Source organism: Camelus bactrianus, chromosome 20, assembly GCF_048773025.1.
Source record: "Camelus bactrianus isolate YW-2024 breed Bactrian camel chromosome 20, ASM4877302v1, whole genome shotgun sequence".
NCBI classification, from domain to species: domain Eukaryota; kingdom Metazoa; phylum Chordata; class Mammalia; order Artiodactyla; family Camelidae; genus Camelus; species Camelus bactrianus.
In genome coordinates this window covers 2,107,664-2,133,472 of record NC_133558.1, presented here as the reverse complement: position 1 = coordinate 2,133,472, position 25,809 = coordinate 2,107,664, and the positions used below count along the sequence as shown (strand labels likewise).

Below are 25,809 nucleotides of genomic sequence, written 5' to 3'. Positions count from 1 at the left end.
TGGCTGCAAACTCTCGTTCTTCCCTGCTTGCTGGCTACTCAGTTCTCACTGTTAAAAAAAATTACTGCGGTGAAATAGACACAACACAAAATTCACCATTCAAACCGCTGGTGGGTGAAGCTCGGTGGCGTTAAGTACGCTCACGCTGTTGTGTGGCCATCACCACCGTCCACCCGCAGGACGCTTCAGCTTCCCCGGTGGAACCTCTGTGCTTAAAAAAGTTGAATTCTATCCCATGCAAACCCCAAGGTCATCAGCTTTCCTCTATCCTCTCTCCAGCTGCTCTTCTAGAGCTTAGAGTTATGCAAGGTAGAATTCACATTTTTAACGCATGTACACTTACAGGCACATTTTGAAAAGCACAAATATGAAGAGCATCAAAGTGACTTCTTCACGCCCTCTACGTTTGCTCGTAAAATCACACAACAAAATTCTGAAGAGGATGGGGAAGTAACTCAATACACACACTGACATTTTTCTTCTCTGACCTGTTGTGTCTCACTCCTAACGAAGCTTCCGACAGTAGCGGCCACAAAGATGCTCACAATCTGATGAGACTTTAACTCCCCATTGTCAGTCTAGATCAACATGTGTGTTCTAAGGGAAAACGCCATTCTTGAGATTCAAAGCCAAGATCGCAAACTAAAGGGCTACAGGAAGCCTCTCTCCCGCTCCATAAACTTGTCCTTAAACAATTTTAAGGCTGAAAGCAAGTTTACAAAATTTACCAGGCATCAGGAAAAAACAGAAAATCTACTTCGAAGAGTAAGAGTCAAAATTGTGTGGCCCATAAAGGTAACTCAACTAGAAATATATTGTAAGGACTGAGATTTTAATCTTAAGGCTGAGAGTTACAGTTGCAGGGACACCTAGAACTAGGCTCCTCTGTGAAGCCTGGAGCCAGGGAAAGATTATTTTGTGTCTGAACCAAGACTAAGAAAACTCTGCCCACGGCCTACAGACGTGACCAGGAAGCAGGTTTCTGGCCCTGAACTGTGGGTGAAGATAAAACCAGCTGTGAGAAACTGGAATCCGTAGCTTCTGCGGAGAATTGACGTAGGACCAGGATTCTTTGTTGTTGTTGTTACTGATTTTCTTGGTTTTGTATTCTATTTATGGATTATTGACGTGTAGATGATTTACAATGTGTTGGTTTCAGGTGTACAGCAAAGTGATTCAGTCATGCAGATTCTTTTCCACCACAGGTTATTATAAGATATTGACTATAGTTCCCTGTGCTGGGCAGCAGGTCTCTGTTGTTTATCTGGTTTATACATAGTAATGTATATCTCTTAATCCCAAATTCCTAATTTTTCCCTCCCATCCCCTTTCCCCGCTGGTAACCACAGTTTGTTTTCTAGGTCTGTGAGTCTATTTCTGGTTTGTAAATAGGTTCATTTGTATCATTTTTTTAGATTCCACATATAAGTGACGTCATATGATATTTGTCCTTCTCTGACTTACTTCACTTACTATGATAATCTTGGTCCATCCGTGTTGCTGCAAATTGTCCAGAATTCTTAACACTACCCATGCAGGGTTAAAATCCTGAGAAGTTCTGGAATAGTTTCAGAGGCAATTGAAAAACATTCCCATAGGAACCCCTCAACAGCCCAGTGTGTCTCTAGGACTCTGGCATCAGGTGATCCCACTAAAGATGAGCTCACAGACCAAAATTACAAAGCAGATAGGGAATTCGATCAAACCTTGCCCCAATACTATGGACTAAACTGTACAATCCATGGGAGAAAAGCATGCAAAGAGCTATGGATAACAGCAATCTAATGATAACTTTAAAACAAAGAAGTAATAGAATGTATAAAGCAAGAATAGAACATTTTTTAAAAAGAACATTGGCTTTGGAAATCAACCAAATAGAAATTTTAGAAAAGGAAAATGTACTCATTGAAATAATAATCTTTAATAGACAGGTTGAACAAAACACGACTAACTGGAAGGAATAGCTGAAGAAATCATCCAAAATAGAGCCCCTTTGTGGTGTGAGATGTAAAATGCAGAAACGAAGACGGAAGACATGAAAGCCCTGACAGAGGCGTGGAAGCCCCAGGGGGTGAGAGTGGAGGTCAACGGGAGGGGCTACGGTCAAATAGAAAATGCTGAGACTCCAGAGCTGAAGACAGGACTCTTTATATTGAAATTGAAATTGTGCTGAACCCCAAGGAAAAGAAACACACTAAGTAACAGATATATTTACAAAAAGACCAATGCAGAGAGATATCTTAAAATTACTCAGAAAAAAAGTACAGATTATCTACAAAGGGATGACAACCAGATTCTTCATTACCAATGGCAAACGTCAGAGGACAATAGAATAATATCTTCAAGCTGATGAGAAAATCATCAAAAGCCTAGACTTCCATACCTAGCACAGCTATCCTTTAACAGAGGGCAAAATAAATACCTTTTCAGATGAACAAAGTCTAAGAGATTTTACCACCTACTGATCTGATCTCTTGCTCAAAGAACCCTAAAGGATTCACTGTATCAAGAAGAAAAATGAATCCACAAAACTCAAGTCGGGCGAAAGAAGCATTGTTAAGCAAAGATACTAGAATGACCTGCTGATGGCTTTCCGTAAAAATTGGCTCTTAAAATTTTAATAACTCACTGCACAGGGAAGATTAAAAACACAGTGGAGTTTTGGTACCAGACAGAAATAACACAAAATATGGGAGAGGGGTTAGATGTTTCTGCCTTTCTGAGGAATAAGACAAACATATTGATCAGCTTTTTGCCTTTTAAAAATGTGAACTATGAATGCATGTCAAAAATGAGGTAACCAAAAAAGAATAGAAATTGTTTACAACTTCAAAAATTATAGAAGGAAAAGGGAATAAAGAAAAGTGATCCAGTAGAAGGCAGGAAAGGAGAACAAAAGAAGAAAAAAAGAACAGTAAATAAAACACACAAAAGAAGATGGCAGGAAAAGTCTAAATATAGCAGTAATCCAATCAATGTAAATGGATTAAATTCGACAATTTCAAAACACAGACTCTCAAATCAGATTAAAAACTTCAAAATCCAGTCAATTGATTTTTCAAGAAACACACCTAAAATTTAATAATTCAAAAAGTTTATTACTAAGATAAAGGTGACATACCAAAATTAATATCAGGAAAAAATGGGATATAAGAAGATCACTGATAAAGGCATTAATTAATGGTCAAAAAACTATGTAAAACTGGGCAATTTGCATGCCTTTAAAACATAGCTTCAAAAGAGTACAAGGCAAAAAATGGACAGCATTACAGGGAGAAATTGACAAACTCACAATGATAGCTGGAAATCTCAGAGAACATGTCAGACATTGTCAGTTGCCCATTTCTTACTCGTCACAGAACGTCATTCTGAGGGGGCAGGGGGACCAGTTCCTCTGGGAAGACCTTGGGCTGGCGTTTAGAGGAAGCACCAACCTCAGTTTCCTGACACGTATTTTTTTTAAAACTTACGCACGGCAGGATTGTTTTCCAATGAAGCGATGTGGCCCTCTTTTTATCCTCCTAATGTGTGAAGTGAACAGGCAGAGAAACCGCACCTGGAGTCCTGCTCAGAGCTCTCTGGTGTCCTCCCGCGGCGCGGCGTCTTACACGTGAGAGCCTCACAATGCTGGCTTCGCGTCGTTCACAGCAGCTGTGGGAAGAAGGTGGAGGGAGCGTGCCAGTGACACTAGAGGTCAGTTGATTTAGCTGAAACCACAGACCACAGCGGTCACCAACCACTGGACCAAACTAATTGGTCCGGGACCAGCGTCTCATGTCTCCTCCCACCTCACTCCCCCTGCCACCTCCCGCTCCATCCCAGCCTCGTATTCAAAATTTTTGTAACACATATTCTACGGACATTCTGAGTACTTGCCATCAGGATTCCAATTTTTCAAAATGTGTCTGTTACATTTATTTTAGAGGAAATCATGCATAACCTCCTTTGGGGGCTCTCTTTTTGGCTTTTCCTGTGTAATTTAAAACTGACCAGCTCCATTTGTGAAAACAAAGACAGCTTTTCTGCTTTTTGTTGAAAGTCTCCTCAGTTTTGTTTCTCCTGCAAACTGCATTTGTGCTTGAGTGAAATTTACCTCGAAACTGTTGCCATGGTAACTAGGGAACTGTCACCGTGAAACAAATCCACGACAGGTCAATAAGTAAGGGGGGATAAATGGGGGTAAATGTGATGTGTGGCAACTCTATTCATCAAATGTCTTACCCACAATCTGTCCTATTAAAACCCATTGTGATACTTTAATGTTCTTGACAGATTTAATCATTAAACTTCACTTACACAAAATATGCCGGAAACTCAAGTACAAAGGCTAAGTAAACACATTGTTCAAGGTGACCTCCTGGGTTAGCCAGCTTCCCGGATGGCCCCGTGCTGGCACCCACACCGCGTGCCGTCCCCGTCCTCGTTTACAGGGACTGGTCTGTGTGCAAGTGCAATGCAGCAGTGGTGATGGAATGTCTCTTCCGATATTCAATCATAAAGAGACTTTGGCTTCTGCAGGTCACACGCTCTGGGGGAGCTGGCTGCCACATCATGAGGCCACTCACCCAGCGGAGGGGCTCATGGGATCCGGAGCTGAAGTGTCTGACCAGCAGCCGGGGAAGAGCTGGGCCCACCGACCACGACGTGAGCCTTCAGGGCCACGGCAGCTGTGGCCGATGGCTTGGCTTCAACCTCATGAGAGACCCTGAGCCAGAACCACCCAGTGAGCTGCTCCAGGACCCCTGACCACAGACACTCTGTGACAGCAGACCTCGGTTGTTTTAAGCTGCTGAATTTTGGGGTGATTCGTTATACAGCAACGGATAATCAGCCAACTCTTTTTCATCACAAAAGTTTTATAAGATCGTGAAATACACTTACCACCAAAGGTACATTTAAAGTAATTCAATCATCCTTTTATGCAGCAGGTCCTTCTGGAGCTCGCAAGCGTGGAGTTTCTCACCTCAGAGTCTCCTTGAGGATGGAGTGGCGACCTGTTCACCCGTTTCCCTGGCGGCCAGCCCCGCCCGGCCCTCGGCGCACGCGCAGCGAGCGCGTGCGGGGTTGGGGCCTGACTGCTGCTGTGGTACCCGGTGGGTGTAGATGGCACAGCTGGACCTCCACTGGGCTTCCACGGGGCTCCGGGATGAGCTTTACTTAAATTGCTCATTTGTCTCTATTTCTTGAGAGTTAATGAAAGGAAAGAGTTATTAACGCACACAACAGCACGGGCAAATCCCGAAATAAGTACGCTGAGTGAAGGAAGCCAGCTGAAAAAGACTGCAGACTGTGAATTCATCTGTGACGAATTCCAGAAAAGGCAGCTCACTGCAGTGGCCGAGAGCAGATCAGGGTCCCCTGGGGGTGGGGGTTGCGGGGGGCGGGGAGACTGATTACAAACGGCGGGAGGAACTTTGGGTGTGAGTTATGTTCACACACACGCAAGGGGCAGAGTGGGGCTAGAAGTTTCTCATCTTTCTGCCACTTTCTGCAACTTCCTTCTAGGACTCCCCACTGTTCCCGGGAGACCTTCAGCAGCATCAACGAAAACACACATTTTAACAAAGAAGGAACTCATTCTGTCACTGCTTTGAATCACTTGGATTCGGACGAAATGATGCACTTGGCCGATCTCCTTTTCCCTGTCGAGAGTTGGTGCCACGCCGCGGATAAAACAGGCCACTCAGCACCTTAAATGTGGAGGCTCGGATGTGAAGGCTCTTTCCTCAGTGGCCTCGGTACCCAAGCCTCCTCTCCGAGTGTCGACACCGCCCAGAGCTCTGCCCCTGCTGGGGTCCAATACTAGATTTGTGTCTGTGTTTGGATAACTTCTCGTGAAAGCAACTGTGCCAAGTTCTGTTGGTTGCCTCCCAACAACCACACCCCTTCTGGTTTGTGGATAGAATCCAGATTTTCAGGGAGGGGGGTCAGCAGTGTGGCCACCTCCCCCATCCCTGGACCAGTCTTGAGTCATCCGAGTTAATTGTGGGGCTTTCTCCAGGACTGGGTGTGTGAGTCACCAACGAAATGTGAGTGGAAGTGGACTGAGCAGGAACGGGGCTCGAGCGACAGTTCTCTCTCTGAGATGGAAAAGGAGTGAAGACCCCTTGCCTGGAGCTCCGGGTGATCGAGGTGGGAACAGCCCTGAGCCCTGAGTTTGACAAGGAGGGAGGACTGACCCTGTCTTTGATGTTATCTTGGGGCCAGTGGCCTAAGCCTGGGCCAGCTGCTTTGGAACATCAATCAGCAATAAACGTCCTCAGGTGTGGGCACTGACAGCTGAGTTCTGTTGGAGGCAAACAGATGCTTTCTTACCAGAGTCCTTCTGGGGCCCAGGTCCAGGTGGGAGACTCTCTGCAGAAGAATGAAGGGAACTTGTGACCTCAGATCTGCATCAATGCGCTGAGCCCAGAAAAAAAAGAGGGATTTGCCTGCGACTCTTTGGAGAAACACAGGCTTGGTGGAAACGGCCTGAGAGGTGAGGTGGGATGGGTGGCTCTGGGATTTGGGGGTGGGGGGGCTTGAGAATAGTGTGGCTCAGCAGGGATCTTGACATTCACCAGGAAGGGCTGGCAAGGGTCAAGGGTGAGCCGGTTCTTGTGAACGTCCAATAATCCGACATTCTAAGCCTCTAAATCGTTACCTGTGAAGCTTAAAATCTGTGTGGCTGAGCGCAGCCTCCTTGTAGGCGGGGGGCAGATGGGGAGATGTCGGGGGGCAGTGTGATCTTTGCTGAGGAAATGAATGAAGAACTGAAGGCACAGTGTCATAAATTAAAACAGTTACTGGGAACCTGAGCTGGCAGTGAGAACTGTCAAGACCCGCACACTCCCCCAGGGAGGAGCCATGGGTAGGTGAGAACCCGGGTCACCCGTGCCTCTGCGTGCGTCTGTGTGAGTGGAAGCGGGGGCTGCCGGCTGGGCGGCACCACTGTCATCTGAACTAGGTTTGGGGATTTGTTGATCTGAGGTCTTCACGCGGACGGGGAGAAAGGCCCCGGGGGCTGGAGTCCACAGTTCACTCCTGCCTTCTCTGTGCACCCACCCCAGACTGGTATGCTTCTGTGTCTGTCTCTGTGAAATGCGGCCAGCCCCTCACGTGTGTGGGCTTTGAAAACTTAATTCCTAACACAGCGTGCTTGGCACCTAATGGGCCCTTAATAAATGCCCATTTGTCAAGAATGAGCAAGGCTCACCACAAGAATGGGTCGAAGTCGGGAGGGTTGACGTTTAAATGCTTAATGACATCAGCCCCTTGGTTAGGAGGTGGGTGTGTTACCTCTGAGCACGTCTCACAAGTTGGCATCTGCGTGACTGGACTGTGGTCGTGGGTCCCCCAAAGGAGACGTGTTTTTACCTCCCTCAGGGCCCCTTCTCCAGGAAGAGCTGTCTGAATCCATCTTTGCCACTCAGGTTTCTGACGGAGGGCATAACAATTCTGAATTCTGTCACTGAATCATCATACTGGCCAAGGGTTAAATAATATATAAATCTTTTAAAAACTTTTTTTAAATTGAAGTATAGTTGATTTACAATGTTATGTTAGTCTCAGGTGTACAGCAAAGTGATTCAATTGTACGTACACATTATATGTACATTAAGAAAAAAGCCCCAAACATCACATTGGTTTCAGACGTCTACAAGACCTGCGTATATTATCGGGAGATTTGCACACATTTTTAGGTCTCTGACAGGAATGGGTGCCCCCTTGGTCCCCTGCGCCGACAAACAAATCCAGGGTGGACATCCTGGCAGGCTGCACTGAGGGAGGGACAGTGACGCTCCGGGAGGCACAGGGCTCTGAATGGAGCATGTTTTTCTTTCTTTCTCTAAAGCAAAGTTCTCCCCACCCTCCTCACCTCCCTCCAGACTTGGACTCAAGACCCCGAAAGGGAATGTGAACTAAGGGCACGTGTGGATGCCTCCCTGCAGGTGTGTTGATGGAGAAAAATAAAGACCAACAAACACAGGGATGCACAGGGAACTGTATCCGATACCTTGTAATGGCCTGTATGAAAAAGAATATGAAAAGGAATATACATATGCATGTGTATAATTCAATCACTATGCTGTACCCCAGAAATTAAGACAACAGTGTAAACTGACTAGACTTCAAAAAAAAAAAAAAAAAAAGACAGGGACTAAAACCCTCACCCACCTGATCTCACACAGAGTGAGCTTCTCCAACAAGCTCCAAATTGATTTTTTCTACCAAGGGATAAGATCAAAGTGCCTCATGTTTTGCAACTATGTCTTGGCAAGTCTTCAGGGGCTGGCGGAAGCCCAGACGGTCGATGCTGAAAGGCAAGAAACCTGAAGACGCACTTCTGTGTAGCATCAGCTGGCTCTGGCCAGGCGCCAGGCATGGGAGGATGCTGGTGGTCCACAGAGCAGCCTGCCCTGTGCAGACACTCCGCAGCTGGTGTGTGAGGGGTCAGAGCCATCTCCAGCGTGCTTGGAGAGAAACATCAAAGAAATGTCACTTCTCACCTCTGCCTGACCCATAATTTGTTACAAATTCAGATGAGGCAGAGGAACGGCACAGGGAGGGAGGAGTGATGGACCATTTGGACGAGGGAAACGTACCGGGTTTCTACGGGTCAGAGCATCCAGCCGGGAGCAGTTGGGGAGTGAGCCGGAACTGGCTGACCGTCAGCTCTGCGACTGCTCTCTGTGCACGTGTGCCAAGTCGTGCCAGGCGCCGAGCAACCCAGAGGACACTCAGCACTTTGTGTTGAAGGAAGGGTTCCTGTTGTTTTTGCTCCCACCCCCTACAAGTGTGGTTTCAGCAGTCTGCCACCTGCTGGTGTTTGGAGAATAGGGGCTGGATGGCCTGAGGCAGGTGGAGGGCTGGGCTGGTACCTGTGGGGCTGTGACCGCTGGGGAACCGCTGGGATTGCTCCGTCAGTGTTGGTGAAGAATGTGTGGGTAGAATTAAGAAGTGCAGATATTAGCCACTACAAATAAAAACAGATAAAAAACAAATTTCTTCTGTTCAGCACAGGGAACTGAGTTCAATATCTTGTAATGACTTTTAAGGAAAAAGAATATGAAAATGAATATATGAATGGTACATATATGTATGACTAGGACATTGTGCTGTGCACCAGAAATGGACACTGTAACTGGCTGTACTTCAATTAAAGAAAAAAAGAAGTGAAGGAGAAAGAACCGAGGTTGTTCTGGGCAGCGTCTCCACTCCTCGGCGAAGAGTGAAATCCACACCGTCCGTGAGTTAGGGAGCGTGTCATTTCCGTGATCCCCCACACGCGCCGAATGCTTCTACATTTGCGTTTTAAACTGGCTTCGCACAATCCAAGAGAGGAACAGAAAAGTCATGCTAATAATTAAAAACCTTAATTCCTCTTTACTTAGAACAACGATAAAGAGCAAATAAAAAAACACCACGACAGGCTGAGCAGGAGACCCCAGAAGCAAGGAGAAAACTGTTTTACTGCCTCGAAAGGCGCTTTTTTAAAACTGCTTTTTGAACAAGGAGCCTTATGTTTTTTAATTTGCGCTGGGCTCCAGAAATTACACAGCGCCCCAGATCTTTCTTTCAGCTCAATCGACAGGCACTGTTCAAGATACCCGTGTCTGCCTGGGTGCCGAGACGGTAAAGGTCAGAATCCCTGTCTTCGGGGAATTTATACTATGACCGATTTACCCACAGACATGGATAAATCCAGCTCCCTGTGGACTCGAAGGTGGACTGTCTAACTAGGATGGTGAGTAACAGGGGAGGGAAGAGGGAGGAGTATGGCTGAGAAGTACTGTTTGCTTAAAAACAACCACAGTTACGGAAAACAGGTAGAGGTGGGCCGTCCGGGAGGGAAGGTGGCAGTGTGCCCTGACCCCGCTGTTGCCCCATTTTCTGAGCCTCAGGCGGGAACTTGAGGGTGACAGTGACCAGCAAAAGGACAGGGCATCCAAACGTCGCACCTTTTCACCCTCGGGGACTCGTTCTCTCTCCACTTCTCCTTTTCAATTTAGACCCGGTGCTTTGTACCTCGAACACCTGCTCTTACTCCCGAAAGCCCACAGCGTGAGCCCTGCTTCTCAGAGGTCTGTCTGGCACCCGGGCCACGGCTGTGCGACCGGCTGTGCTCACCGTGAACTCTCAGGCCGGCCCTTTATGTGGCAAGAAACGTGCAGGTTTTCACTAACTATCCCTTGTCTTCTGTTAGCCCTGGGCTTTCTAAGGGCAGGAGTGAAGCCTCCGTTTTGTCATTAAAACGCTAAGGTCACAGATCCCCAGGGGGCGGGGAGGGCGGTGCAGACAAGGTGACAATCCATTCCCTCCGTCAGCAGGCGCCCGGGTGAGGAGGCTGAGCCTCCTTCAGACACAGGACACGGGAGCCACAGCTCCGCTCCCAAACGCAGAGGATCCTGGGGGCACAGCCGTGGGACGTTGCCTGCATTCTCCCCCAGCAAACTTGACCCTTCAGCCCGCGCTATCAAGCCCAGAGAAATAATTCCAAGCGAGACAGATGAGGTCTATGCAAAATAGGACATTGGAAACAGGCTAGTACGTGCGCCGTGTCTGTGGGCTCAGTTGCCTCCCTGGTGGAACGCACACAGACGTCCACCTGACAGCCCTTTCATCCGACTCTGCACTGAGGGAGGGTGAGTCAAGAGAAAAACAGAAACAAGGCAAACCCACGGAGCCATCTGTGGAGAGGGTGCCCCCGCCACTTCCACCAGCCAGCAGCTCAGTGCTGCTGCCACCGGGGGTCGCAGACCACTTGCGGCAGGGACGCACAGGCCGCCAGCTGTGGGCCTTCACGGGTGGTCTTCAGTACGCGGACTTGGTGGGGCCTACTGGTTCTCAGTCCCTTTTCAACTCACGTGTCCTCTAGGTTTCTCTGTGTCATTTGTTTTATCTAAAATGCAGTCTTAAAGACTATAATTATTTATTTTTTTGAAGTATGTAGTTTTGAAAAATTGAAGTGTAGTCAGTTTACGGCGTTGTGTCAATTGCTGGCGTACAGCCTGTTTCCGGCGCACGTGTACGTACGTACATTTCGTATTCTTTTTCATGGTGGGCTACTGCGAGCTATTGAATGTGGTTCCCTGTGCTAGACAGTGTAGGCTTGTTTATCTATTTCATATATAGTAGTTAGTATTTGCAAATCTCAGACTTTCAAAGGGTATATTTCATAAGTTTTCGTTACACAAAGAAAGCATTCAAAGCATTCCAGTTGCAGAAGACCCAGGAAATACCACTGTGAGAAGGTCGTACAAAAAAACAAAAGTTTCTTGCAACTTCTCTGTGGAGGCCACTGTGTGCATTTTGATAGGCTTTGGTCTTGTTGATTTATTTTTAGTTAAACTGTTTTTGTGGAACTATGTCAATGCAGAAGACCACACAGATGATAAGCTCGGGGGCTCCCCGAATCTTTACCCAGTGGACCCGCAATGCAACCCCCACCCCAGGCTGGAGCTGTCATGTGACCAGCACCGCAGGAGGGAAGGGCCTCTCCTGCCCACCCACTCACCGCCCCCACCAGAGACACGGACGTCTCTGACCACGGACCCTTCTGATCTTGAGTGTCGTCTGAGTAGAACCATACTGACTGCTCTTCCGTGTCAAGCTTCTTTTGTTCAATATTTTTGTTTTTTTTAAACAACGTTAAAAACCTTCCAGTTTTATTAATTCCCATATACTAAGCTCACGCCTAGCCTAAGTAAACCTTTCACTGTCTATGACGCTCTATCAAAACACGGACTCCAGGAATTCAGAAGCTTTCTTGCTCTTCTGAGACAACGATCTGCGAATTGTGATTTGTATGATTTATGAAATGGAGGCTAATTACTTGTGAGGTTCATCCATTTGGGGCTTGTGGACGTTTGCTCATTTTTATGGAATACTCCACCATTTGCTTAATGAATAAACTACCCAAATGAATCATTAATATAAATTATATGACTAAACATATAAATAAGTAATAAGTTAACAAATGATAAAATTAAATTTATAATTCATTTGTGTATTTTATTTTTAATGGAAATATTTTTATTTTCCATTAAAAATAAAAAACACTTTAATTTTATATTACTGAGTTGTCTCCAGTTTGGGGCTATTGCAAACAGCGTGGCTGTAACCCTTTTTTGCACACGTCTCTTGGTGCACATATGTGAACATTTTTGTTGAATATACACCTAGGATATTCAGCCGTAGTAGGCAAGGCACAGAGTTATCCAAAACAATCGGCCGAAGTGTGCTCCCAGCAGCAGTGTCTGGACACGCGGCCACCCTGCGTGGTTGCCCAGCTTAGCAGTATCCATCTGTGTTGTCGTTGTTGGAAACCGTTCTGGCGGGTATGTGCTAGGGTTTATTTAGGATTTTAATTTACACTTCACCTTGTTGTATGTTTCTTGGCCATTTGGATAGCCCCTTTTGTGATGTACTCGTTTGAATCTCCTGCCCATTTCTTAAAATCTTGGGTTGTCGTTTTCTTGCCTATTTGTAGGCGGGTTCGTAAAATGCATTCTGGTTCTGAGTCATGTGTGTATATATGTGTGTGTGTGTGTTTTGAATATATTCTCCTATTACACGACTTGCCTTTTCAGTCTCCTACGTGGTGTCTTTTGGTGAATGGAAGTTAATTTTAATGCAAACGGTCTTTTCCTTTATACTGACTGAGAGACACTTTCCTGTTCCAAGGTGAGGATGATGAGAGTCTCCTGGACTGTCTTCCCGGAGTTCTGTTGTTTCCTCTGTCATTATTTGAGCCTTTGATCCACCTGGAATTGGTTTGCGTGGTTGGTGTGCGGTTGGGGGGGTGGTCAAGGTCCACTTTTTTCTCCATGTGTTTATGCAGTTGACCTAGCTCCCCTCTCCCCACAGCCCTGAGGTCCTGCCTCTGGCCAAACCCAGTGCACCACCCAGCTCCATCTGAACTCGCCGTTCTCTCGCTGGTCTGGTCCGTCTGTGCTGGGCGACACTGACTGTTTCTGCAGCCTGACATCCGGTGCTGTAAATCCTCCATCTTTAGCCTCCTTCCTTCCAGCTTCAGACCTGCTGCTTGCTCCTACGACACCGACCAACAATTAATACCTTACACAAAGCCACGCTGGAAGCTGGAAAGTTCTGCATGGTTGAAACAGAGCCACTCTGTCTCCTTCCCTCCAGGGAAAGTGAATACTTGGCCACCTGCCTGCCCCTGGGACCCGCTCTGTGTCACGGAAAGTGAGGCCGCCCGGGGTCCGTCTCAGGTATCGGAGGTTGTAACACAGTGGAAGAGGAGATTCTTCTGGGACAGTCTCCAGCACCTCCCACGCTACCTGGCCGTACTGGACAGAGCGACCCTGCCTGCTGCCCGGGGTGCACGTGACTGGAGCGGGAGGGTTCCTCACTCAGGGCAGCCAGTCCGCGGCATGGCCTTGGGAGAGCCCAGCAGAGAAGGGGCAGACCACCCTCATGCCCAGGAGCCCGACACTGGGTACCAGCTTCCAGGAGCAGCGGGGAGTCAGGGCAGACAGAGATGGAGGGAGGGAGGGCGCATTACACAGCAAATGAGCAAAGGCAGACACTGGGGGCAGCTGAGTGACCATGGTGGGGAAGCCCTCCCCGCCCCTGCCAGACATCCCTGTTTCACTGTGTCCCGGGGCCTGCTGGAAGCCCCCAGGCTCCCTAGCCCCTGTGCTCAGCTCAGGACACGTGCCATCATCGTGTGCTGTAGACACAGGTGATGTGCAGAGATTTTGCCAGTGGCTGCTTTGCATCCCAGCGTTTCCCTCTGCCGCCGGCCAGGCTGCAGCAGGAATTCTCTGCTCGTCACACCAGGATGGGGCAGGAGAGCCTGGAGCTGTGAGCGGGAGGTGAGAGCCACCTGCTGCTCTCAGGTTAGGCTCTCCGGCCAGAGTGGAGGCCCCGAGGCCGCACCGTCGGCAGCCAGGACGGTCTGCACTAGCCCAGGGCTCTGCCAGAGCAGCTGCTGGTCAGGGACGCGGAAGAGATGATCTCACAGCATCTCCACCCAAGATGCGCAACTCAAACGACCTTAATGAGAAATGCCGTCTTGGCGTCCACCAGCATTCAGGAAGGGCCCGCGGCACAGCAGACACTGGCCGTACACTTTCAGTTGCTGCCCACTTACAGCCAACGTATAAATGGGGCTCCTAACATCTCCGCTCGCAGGACAGGGGAGTAGGGCTCCAGAGGCTGATCAACCTGCCTCGGAGACTGAACGGGAACTCGAGAGCCACCTCTGAGCTGACTGGTCCGTCCCTGGCTTTTTAAAGTTCGCAAAGACTTTGTATCAGTGTGTGTGAGTCCACCCCCCCTCCTCCGTGGCTGAGCGCATTCCACCGCAGGGGCAGACCCGTTATTTAAGGGGAGTCCTGCCCATATGAACAAGCTTATTTCAGTGTCTCAACATTACAAGCACTGCTGTGAGGGCTATTTCTGGACATACGTCTTTGCACATGTGTCTGCCTGACTCCAGGCTTGTGACTGGAGTTTCACTGCGTAAGCAGGATTGATTGAATCGTTGGCCACAAGATTGAACTCAGTCTCCTGCCACCTTCTCTCCCCAGGGGTCAGGCTGACATGAAGTGGCTCAAAGCCCCGGCCCTCTCTCATATGGTCTTTCCAGTGTGATCACCCCCTTCCTGAATCACCTGGTTAACTACGCTGTCCGATGCCACCCCGGGGGCCCACCGTGGATAACAGAGACATCCCACTTGGGCAACCCCAGGATATGGGAACATAAACCAACCAAATTCTGTATCACGCACCAGCCCTCAATCGCTGAGCCTCCCTTTCAGCTGGAGGTGAGCTGGGACACAGTTCTAGCCAGTGAGCCCCGCAGGGGGCTTGCCGGGGTGCGCAGGGGAGCCCCGCTGTCTCTGTCTCCCCTGCCCCGACGCCTCTTCTTTGTCTTGAGCTCGGTTCTAATATTCGGGGCTGTAGTCTGCTTTGTGACAGTTCAAGGGAAGGACCAAATACACAAAGGGAGGTTGTTTTTTTTTCCTTTGCAATGATTTTTAATGTTGAACCAACGCACACAAGGGGTCCTGCCTGCCTGCCTGCTGCAGGCGCTCCGTTTCGTGAAAACGTCAACCCCAGGAGGCTGGAGCACCGTTGTCTGGGTGCCCTTCTTGCAGCCTCGAGCTCTCCCGGCACATCTTGTCTCATCTTTACTGGCCACTTGGTTTCTTTTTCCTGAGAGCCACCTGCTCCTGATCTTGGCCTGTTTTTCCTTTGGTTCATTTCCTTTGTTCTTCATGACTTGGTAGAGAGCTTTGCATTGTAGAGAAATTAACCCTTTACCTGAAGTAAGTGTCACATAGGGTTTTTCCCCTTTAGTACATCATCATTTGTCTTTTTCTTTTCAGTGGTTTTACTCTAGAAATGTTCTCCCCCCCCCCATTTTAATGTGGTCCTATTTGTCCAGGCCTTCCTAGGTGGCTTTTGTGTTGTGTGTCATTCTTAGAAATGCCTTATCTATTTCAAAGGAATGGAAACACTGTTCTGCGAGGCTGCCCGTATTACTTTGTGATTCACCTATTACACTTAACCCCGTTATGTCATGAGGACAAAGCTGGAAATAGTAGCAGCTGTGTTAGACATCTGCCAGGCCTGGTCGCCTGTTCCACAAGGAGCTTCTCATTTAGCCCTGGGAGCAGGCTCTATTCTCCTCATTTCAGGGTGAGGACCTGGGCTCACAGGTTAAGCACCTTCCTTGAGGTCACACATCTACAGAGGGACTTGCCAAAGCTTGAACCCAGGCAGTCCGAAACAGTCCGAGCTCTCACCATTGGGATTTTCTGGTGTGACGCCCCCCCCCCCACCACAGCAGCAGGGTGATGGCCGTTCCGTTTACCTTCCACTTACATCTCTCCCAACCTGTCTGTCAATCATAAGCACTGTATGATGTTTCCAGTTTTAGAAAACAGCTCATAGATTTGTTCTGATTCCACCAAACTCTGTAGTCCATCCCTCTCTACACTTTGTCTCCAAACTTCCTTTAGATTTGGGACCTAGAAAAATAAACCACGCAAACAATGAACACAGAGGTTCCACTAGCTGCTTCTGGGTTGGGCTGTTTGGCGTAGCAGACATGTTTTAAGGGAGCCCTTACACAGGATTTGTTCGAGTCAGGTACAGTAAGACACGCAGACAGGGCAATCATTGTCACCAAGAGAGACGTTTGTTCTGGTCACCGATTCCCAGAAACAGGAAGCACATCCGCTGGTGGGGCCACCTGAGGGGGTGGGCACCAGGGTCTGTCGGGAGGCAGGGGGGGAGGGGAAAATGCGGGCAAGAGTCTTTATTAAGGCTTCTGTGCCGAGGAAAGGACCAGGCAAGGCTGCAGGCTTGGGACTGGCCACTTTGAATGGCTCAGGGGGCCCTGGGGCACAGGGCTGGACCCGGGAGATTGGGTGGGGGGAGTCGCCTGGGTCTGAGAGCCCCGTGGTGGAGGTGGCTGGGCCTAGGAGCCCTGTTCTGACTGGTTTGCATGTGAAAGACTCACCAGCAGTGAAGCTGTTTGCCGTCTCTGGGCATTGGCTGCGGGGCAGGGGCCAGCCATCCAGGGGCCTCGAGGCCCCAGTGATCAAAGCCTCAAGTATAGAACAAAAAGACATGATGAATAAGAGACGATTGTCGCTTTGTCTGCCCGGCACTTTTTTGAGGGAGGTCTTCCCTTCCCTCTCTTGTGATGCGTGACTGTCTCCATGGTTCTAGCAACTGCCAAGGGGTGAGTGGCTGACCTCAGGCGGCCAAGGCCCATGTCCAGGGTTTTCTAAGCAGAGCTGGGGACCCACTCTGGGGGGGGGGGCTGCAGGAGGAGGTGAGCTTGCCCTAGGAGAGAGTGGAGTCCCCTTGTAAAGAGAAGCGTGGGGGGAGGGGGTCCTGGGCATCTGACCCATGAATCCAGTCATCCCGGAAGCCCGCTCCATCTCTGTCCTCCGCAACAAGAGCCAATAAATAACTTGCTCTTGTGCATAAATTCGTTGGAACTGGATTTTCTTCATTTGCATTTTATCTTTGTGGCAGAGAAAGTGCATGTGTTTTAATTTGTTCTTGGAAAGTTCCGTGTATCCTTTTCAAAGGCGCTTAAACGCCAAGCAGCTCCTCTCATACGAGGTGACATTTCAGTGATTTAATAACTAATAGGTTAACTTTCCTCTGAGGTGCCCAGACAAAAACGAAGAGGGAAATTCCAAGGCAAATAATAAAAACGGGCAGATGCGGTTGGATTTAACCATCCAGCTTTTAAGAGTCTGAGTTTGAACTTAGCGATGGGGGCGAATCGTGGGCTCATGCACACCTGATGGGACGTCAGAGCGAGAGGGCAGAGAGCGCCAAGGTCCTCGGCAGTCAGCACAGGTTTCAGGAAAGTGACGTGGTCGGCAAGGGGGCAGATCGTTCCCCAGCAGACACCACTCCCCGCTGACCCCTCGGAGAAAGGGATGGTGGTGGGGGATGGTCTGTACTGTCTGCTGCTGAGGGCAGAGGAGATGGGGTGGAAACTGGTGGAACTCCGGGAATCTCGCTGCGTTTGAACAGGAAGACAAGCTGACCCGGCCGTCAGAAGTTTCCGGTTCACAGGCTAACGCCGTGGGCTGGTCCCTCCTCCCCAAGCAGCCAAGTCCAAATCCATCCACGCACCTCACCCACTTACCCAACCTTGTGTCGTCTCATTTATTTCACTTCTGATTCCTCCTTCACGTGCAACTTGACATGTTCCAGATTTTTAACAAATGTATACTTTGTGGTCACTCCTGGCCCCTCTGCCTCTTTCCCAAAGGAAACTCAGCTTTCAATAAAAGGCCGAAGACTGTCCTTCCCCCAGGCCCCTTTGCAAAGAAGAGAACCTGGAAGGTTTCACCGTGATTCTAAGCTGGAGGGCACCTCCGGTCGGTGGGAGGGGAGGAGTTCAGTCACTTGGTGTAAACCACGGTCATGCCCACCTGCCTGCGTGTTCCTACATCTGTGTTCACTAATAACAATTGACTTTATTTTTGTTTGGTTTTGTGTGTTTTGGGGGGTCATTAGGTTTTTATCTATTTATTTTATTTATTTTCACTGGAAGTACTGGGGGTTGAACTCAGGGCCTCGGGCATGCTAAGCATGCGCTCTACCACTGAGCCACACCCTCCTCCCAACAACTGACTTTAAAGGCACAGAGTTGGAGATCCTTCCCCGATGACTTCCGGGTTGAGAGAACACTGGCGTTGCCAAGCTCTCTGCCCTCGGGGCCCGTTTCCCTTTTTTGGAATGCTGACCTCTTTCTGTGCACTTTTTCTAACTCCTGACCACACCTGTCCTCGGAAGACAGGTGTGATATTGTCCCTACTGCCCTTTTCAACCTGCTTCCCAGAACCCTTCACGGGGGAAGAGACAAATATTGAGATAATTGCCAAGCAAATCAGGATCTCCTTTGATTTCCACGTGTGTGGGTCCGATTTGAGAACCAAACTCCGCCTCTCGGCGGCCGCAGAACTTGAATGAACCAATAGTCAACCAATAAGCACTTAGGAAGTGCCGGTTATCTGTGAACAGGGCATCGACTCTGCCCTCCTGGGGTGCTTGTCTGGGTCCCCCTGACACACGTGCTCTGGTTACAGAGATGGGCCGGGAACGGCTCGTCAGGTGCGGGTGTGGTGCGTTGTGTCCCGCCTCGCCTGCTCTTTAGAGGCTGTGAGAACGCCCTTCCCCGGAGGACGGAAGCTCAGGGCGCCCCCACGCGCCAGGCCCCGAGCAGGTCAGCAGCAGCAACACCCTCTCTGGATCTGGCAGCCGTGACACCAGCCTCTCCTGGCCTTCTCCAGCTTTCATTCCGGAACTTGTCTCCAGCCTCCGAGGTGCCCCCCTTCACGTAAGCCCGCACGGTGATGCGCTGGCAGAGAGATGGTTTCTTGCCTGAGAAACCACCCTTCTCCTTCGCTGGACTGGTGGCTACCGTTGCTGAAAGCCTTTTAGTCGTTTTGGGAAGAACCCCGGGCACAAAGGTGAAGGGGGAGTCTGGAGAGGCCCTTGGGAGCCTCTGCCCCTCTTCTGTCCTGGGGCTCGGAGGCTGGGAGTGGGGGGCTCTTGGGCTGCGGCAGGTCACAGGTGACCCCAGGACGGAGAGAAGCAGGGAGTCTGGGGACCAGTTCCTCCGCGGCTGCCAGCTGCTGGGGGGACGCTCTACCAGACCAGCAGGACCGACGGCAACAGCTGACCTCCCAGTGTCCCGGGGCCAACACTGTTCTCTGTGCTCCACGCCTGCCCGCAGTTATGGACGACTGCAGGATGGAGGGGCAGGGTCGGGACAGGAAGGAGAAAGGGGTCTGCCTTGCACAGGGGAGGCTGGCTTCTGCTGTAGGGCCGCAGAAGAAGTACAGGATGCCAGTTCCATCTGAATTTTAGATAAACAGCAAACACGTGTTTACTATGACCACGTCCCCTGTACTGCCAGTATGCTTATTTGCTAAGCCTGGCAACCCTATTTGGTCACTCTAAGCTTCTCGCACCTTTAATCAAGATGACCACTCTGCTTCTGCCAGCTTCCAGCTGTGACCCCCACCCCAACCCTCCCCAGTCAGGTCAGGTCAGCCTGGCTCAGCTGACTTCCACACCTTGAACAAGTCAGAGACCGTCCTGGGGGTGATTTCAGCGCTCCTTTGTCAGCATGAAGCTGTGAAATTCCTCTGGGCTGCACTGGGACGGGTGTTTAAATCAGCACTTACTGAGTTTTAATTGCGTGTGAGTCACCTGGGACCTGGTTCAAATGCAGGTTCTGATTCAGCAGGTATCGGGTGGGGCCTGAGCACCTGCACCTCTGACAGGCTCCCGGGGGCGACGAACAGCTGCTCAGAGACAGAGGTGCCGTCAGACCAGAAGCAGGGCGGCGGCTGGTCCCAAACCTCAACTTATGTGTGGCTGTCCCTGTGGGATGGGGTGTGTCTCCCCACATGCACGTGCTGAAGTCCTGATAGACTTGAAGCCCTGGATCAAGATTGTAAGAACATGCATCTAGGAAACGCCTCCACCACAGCTTTGTCAGCCGCCCAAGGGCAGAGCAGTGGCCCGTATACGCATCAAAGTTTTTGTTAACTTTTCTGCATGTGATTCGGATCAGCAACTCGGCAGCGCGGAGGGGCGCCGTGGGCGTGCTCACGTCTCACTGAGCGGAGGCAGGGTCCTCAGCCCATCATGAGTTTCAGGAACTGGGGCTTTAAAAGAGGACTGAGGGACGCGCGGCCGTTTTGCACATGGAGGGGGTCCCGAGTGTGAGGCCAAGATTCACAAAGGACAGAGGCTGTCAGAGAAAGTGAAAGTTCAGGCCAAGGCAGGTGACGGCGTATGGGGAGGAGGGGCGGCGGGGCGCCCCTGGGAGGCACAGATTGGGGGACTAGCTGCAGAGTCACCAGGAACAGAAAGGAAGTGACCCCCCCCCCCAGGGGGACTGAACGAGGTCTCAGTCTGAGGGGGAGAGAGACACTGTCTTGTGTAGAGACCGGGAAATCCCAGCGCCCACGGCTCGGGGGAGCGGCCCAGGCTCCATTTTGGCCGGTGATCCTGGTGGGCCTAAGTCGTGTTTTTCAAACTGTGGGTTGTGACCCATCAGTGGCTCTTGAACTCAGGTTCGTAGGCTGCGAGCAGCTTTAAATAAAGGCTGGGAGGCGGGCCAAATGGAAGAGGTGCCAGCACACGCTGCTGATTGTTGGGTTGTGCGTGCATGTGTATGTGTGTGTGTGTGTGTGTGTGAGTGTGCATGTGTGTTCTGTGTGCAGTTGTGTGTATGCATGTGTGTACGTGTGTGCATGTATGTGGGTGTGTTGTGTGTACATGTGTGTACACGTACATGTGTGTGTCATGTATGTGTGTCGTGTATGTGCACACACGTGTGCATATACAACATTCCAATGTACAGCATCGTCCTCACAGTGGTTGTGGTTCAGGAAGTCGGAAAGCTGTTGACTGGCGTCTGGGAGCGCCGTCCCCCGGGGCTCAGAGGGAACACGCTGGGGGTCTGGGCAGGAGCCAGATGGCATGAGAGTCAGGGGACCCCTCTCCTGGTCAGGGCGCCCGGGGGGCCCAGGGCCTGGAGCTCGTCCACCTGCACTGAAGTGCCCTTCCAGATGGTTACACGGCTCAGATCTGCCGCTGCTCTTAGACGTCTTTGAGAACAGACGACAATGAAACCAAGACCGGCGGGCGTGGACTGTGCCGCCTCGTCGCTCTGAGTCCCCGTGGCGACGTGATGATAAACCAGCGAGAGACCCCGTTGCTTTGGTCGGAGGTGGGAGGCGGGCAGGGGCTTCGCTTCGTCAGGGAAAGGCTCGAGAGGACTTTAAGGCTCCTTTTTGGCCCCAGGCCCCTCGCTGGTCCCCTGGTGAGAGATCCTCTCACCTCTTCCCAGAAGCAGCCCCGCTCTGCCCCGCGGTGGTGGAAAATGACTGCGCTCAGGAGTCAAAGACGCAGAACTTTGGGCGCTTCCCAGAGGGCGGTGCTCACCCAGGGATGTCGTTTAGAGACAGCCGGGGACATGGCGCTTAGGGGCCTCCCCCTCGGGAGAGAGAGTCCTTACAAAGAACGGATGGGGAGTCTGCCCAGTGCTCTGGAGCCTGGCTGTCAGGGCGCTGGGGGAGGGGGGCCTGTGTCCTGGGACGTGACCCACACGCCGAGCCCACCCCCACCCATCACATGACAACCTCCGGTCCCTGTGCCACCACCAACAGCAAGGCTGGTCTTTATTTGATGTAAGTAAAACTCTACAGGAAGTCTAATTTGCAAGAAGTTGACAACCAACATACCACAAAACATTCAAGGTGACGTCTGCCCCGCTTGGTGACAAGTGTGTGGGTTTTGACCTGGACCCTGAGAAAATGCAGGCTTTCACGGGTCAGCCCCTCCTGAGGCGGATCGGGCGTGTGTCAGAAAGATGCGGGCACTGACGGCGTCAGGAGGCACCCCGAGGGCTGAGCTGGGGGACTCTGTCACTCATCTCCACCTCAGCAGCCGAGCCTCCTGTAACTCAGGTCGCAGCCGGAACCAGGGTCTTGGGGACGACCAGGAGGGCGACCATCACCCAGAGGTCGCTGGCCACCCCAGGGCCGTGTCGCCCCTGGAAGAGCCGGGCTCACTCTGAGCAGGCTGGTCCCTCCCATCCCACATCAGGGCCGGTGCCTGGACCGCTGGGGCCCCTGGACAGCGAAGCGTGGTGGGTGACGGAGGAATCGTCCAGCAGAGTGGCAGCTCTCCTGGGAAGCGCGTGGCCGGTGTCGGCGAAAGTCATCAATCAGTCATAAGAATAAGAAGAGTTTTGTTTGAGCCAAACTGAAGACCAGCCCTGAAGCTGCTTCCTGGGTAACTCTGAGAAACTGCTCCAGAGAAGCAGGGCTTCCAGCACAGTTTAATGTCCTGTCAGAACAAAGAACGTTAACAAGTCAGGGACACACTTCTTCAAGGTCTCCAAAAACAGACCAGCACGCCCAGTGTGGCCTTGGCACCTGGGAAGGGGGTCTTGTCAGCAGGGAGGACCAGCACGGGCGTCCCAGGAAGAGGGGCGTTTAATCTTTATTTTTAACATGGACACTCTTCACTTCTGGCCAGTGCACCCTTTTTGTTAATAAGTAAAGCAGATGGACAATGTATGTTTGATGGGCCACAAACAGGCTGTGCTGGTGAGCATCAAACTCAAGTTAACTCCTGCATAAGCCAGAATGACTTCCCCAGACCTCAGTATGTGTGCAGTCCGTGTGGCCCAGCCCACGAGCCTGTGTGTCCGTCTGGACACAGCTGTGTTTTACCCTTTCTGAACTTTCCATACAATTGGCCTAAATGCTCCCCAGCCTTGAAGCAGCTGGATGGGGAAGAAAGAGAGGGGTTGGGGGCAGTAAGTGAGATGGGGGCCTCTCTCCGGCAAGCTCAGGCCCTCGGTTAGAACCCCGTGGACTCAGCCCTGCAGGGTCACCGACGGGGGTGGGGGTCAGCACCCTAGTGCAAACCTGCCCCCCATCCTGTGATGGGGCCCCCAGGGCACAGGCAGACCTGCCCTGGGATGGGCAGTGGTGAGGCGGTGACCGTGTGACTGACATGTGACCCGGCCTTGGCCCCCTTGGTGACCGGGATGCTCCCTGGCTGGCCGGCCCCAGCCGTGGTGCTGGCCACCACCAGTCCTAAAGGAGGAGTCTGCACACTTTCCACTTGGCGCCCAGGAGTCTGAGCACAGGAGACTTGGTGGGCCAAGCCCAGAGGGGACCAGGTGTGTTCCAGAATGAAGCTCTTGTCGCAGCTCTGTCCCCTCTCAGAGGGGACCTTGCCAGTGCTGAGCCAACATCCCCTAAGTTGCTGCCAGCAGTGGCCTGCGGGTTATCACTTAGCACATTCTCCATCACAAAGACCAGGGCCTCCCCTGCCCTCCCCCCCCACCTCCCTCCTCTCTGCGTTCTTGTGGGAACGCCCCCCAGGGGGTTAGGGAAGGACCCCCTGTGCTTGATGAAGTCCTTCCCTCCCTCCCCTCCCACCCCCTTCCCACCCCCACCCTGCGAGTCACAGAGCAGAGACGGCCTTGTCCCTGAAGGGCTGCTGAGGCAGAAAGGAATTTTACCCAAATACTGAGGAATTTCTACCAATCCCTGCCCCCTCCCCCAGACCTGGGCAGAGCCAAGACAGACTGGTGCCCTGAGAATAGTTTGGACCTTTCCAGGACGATGTTCTTTAAACAACAATTCAACATTTATTTATAAGTGGGGGCAATTTTTACAAATAAATGTCATCTATCTTTTCTTTATGGCCAAAATAAGGGATTTATTACATGCATTCATTAGGCGTCATCTTCCGAACCACACGATTTATTGTCAGTCATAAACAAGATAAACTGCCTAAAATGTGGATAATAAAATTACTCGCGTGCTTCCCATAAAAACCAGCAGGCTGTGCTGCCTTCCCCGTCTTCAGAGTTGTCGCTGACGCTCAGTGTGGGCTCCGGGGCCTCTCAGCTGCCTGATCTCAGGGCTGGGGGCTGGGCCTGTGCGGGGGGGTTTCATCCTGATGACTCAGTGGCCCCGCCCCTGGGGATCTGGGGGGTGTCCTGGGTTCCCGCCCAGGAGGCAGCGCAGAGCGGGGCCTCAGAGCAGCCAGGAGGGTCTAGAATCTCAGGGAAAGTGGCAGAGAGAACTTCTGAGTTGCCCAGTCAAGTCTCAGGGCGCCATCGGTCCTGATGCCACGGGGGTGCCTTTGTGGAAGCCAGACCCCAGGGAGACTCGGGCTCCGGCGGGGGAGCGGTTGGAGGGTGGGCGGCTGCGTACTTCACCAGAGCAACGTCAGCCTTCCCGGGACTGATGGCGACTCTCCGTCCATCGTGGACCGTCTCAGCAGCCGGGGATGTGATGTCTGGGTCACAGACTAGGTCAGGAGTCCACGTGGACACTGAGGACTGGCAGCACAGTCCCAGTTCGCCCCAGTGAGGCCTCAGCGTCCCTTCTGGCCGGGGTCCCGGAAGCTCTCAGAATGGGCCACCCCGGCTCTGTCTCCAGACCCCCCACAGCGGAGGAGTCCAGGGTCTTCCCCAAAGCAGCCTGTTGAACGTGGCCCTCCAAGCCCCCTCCTGTGTCTTCCTGGCTCCTTCCGTCCCCAGACATGCTGGGGAGGAGGAGGGGACCCTCTGGGTCTCCCGGAGCCAGAGGGCACCCAGGCCGGCATCTCTCTCCGCAGCTCCCAGCAAGCTTCAACGTCGCGACCTGAGGCTGAGATACTGACTCTGTGTTTACGAGGCCCCTGCCTGTGAGTCGGTTTTGACGGGTTTGGTCAGAGTCACTCTCTGGGCATTATGATAAGAAAGCTGTCAGGGTAAATGCCGTCCTGACATTTGAATGGAGACGTTCATGTAATTTTTGGTTGTTTAAGGGCGAGAAGCCTGGAACTCTGTCTCCTTGTTAAAATGACAAGCAGCAGCCAGCATCTTTTCTCCTCTTCCCTCTGGACAAGCAGGGACTAAGTGGGGACCTGCTGTATGATGAACTCACATGTAGGAGAGCTGCTCCCGTGGGACACACGTGCAGTGCGGTGCGTTTCTGTCCAGCACCATCCTCGTCACACCCTGGGTGTGCGTGTGAGGAGGCTCTGTCGGATGAGCTGACTGTCGCCGTCCCTGACTTTGGGGATGCCAAACCCAAGCAAAGCCGCGCTGACCTTGCTTCCATTCTTTAATTGCTAAGCTACACCTTCTCTTTAAATTCCACGAATAACGTGATGTGAAGATACACTGAGCTTGAAAAACCCACGTTCCAGTAGAACCGCCCATCCCAGCTCTGGAAAGTTAACTGCTTTCATCACCCGCTTTGTTCATCCCGGAAATTTCAGAGCCCCGCCAGACACACAAATATTGTATTTAAGGCTTCAGATAATTCTTGTTGCCGGCCTGTTCTGCACATCGCAAATTGCTGTTAGAGCTCTCAGTGGGGTCATTGTACTAGATCTCCTGACAATAAAAATGAGGCTTTATATTTTCATCATTTATAGGAAGTACAGCTAATATTAAGTAGAATAAAAAGGCACTTAATTTTCTCAGAAAGAAAAAATGTTCCTCAAGACCTGCTCAGTGAAGATAATGAAAAATCAAAGCAAAAGAACAATGTTTTCAACCCTTGTGTTTGTGTTCATTGCAATCTTCAGTCCCTGAGGCATTACTAATTGAAAGTTTATTTTATTTCTCACAACTTCTCTTCAATGGTCTTTATAAAATTATTTCTCAGCATGATGTAACTGATCATTTTTTGATCCAAATGGCATTAAAACCACTTCAGTTACCTTGTGTCAAGTGTGTTACAGGAACGCCGTGTGCCACCAGGGACACATCTCACTCGCACA

The 25,809-nt window shown here is 51.0% G+C and overlaps 1 long non-coding RNA gene across 1 annotated transcript; it reads left to right on the top strand.

Moving 5' to 3' along the window:
- Window positions 1-3,643: 3,643 nt before the first annotated feature.
- On the top strand, window positions 3,644-17,969 carry LOC123612377 (uncharacterized). Its single transcript, XR_006719589.2, has 3 exons — window positions 3,644-5,093; window positions 5,506-6,478; window positions 12,850-17,969. It is a non-coding gene; the product is annotated as an uncharacterized LOC123612377 (long non-coding RNA).
- The last annotated feature ends 7,840 nt before the right edge of the window (window positions 17,970-25,809 follow it).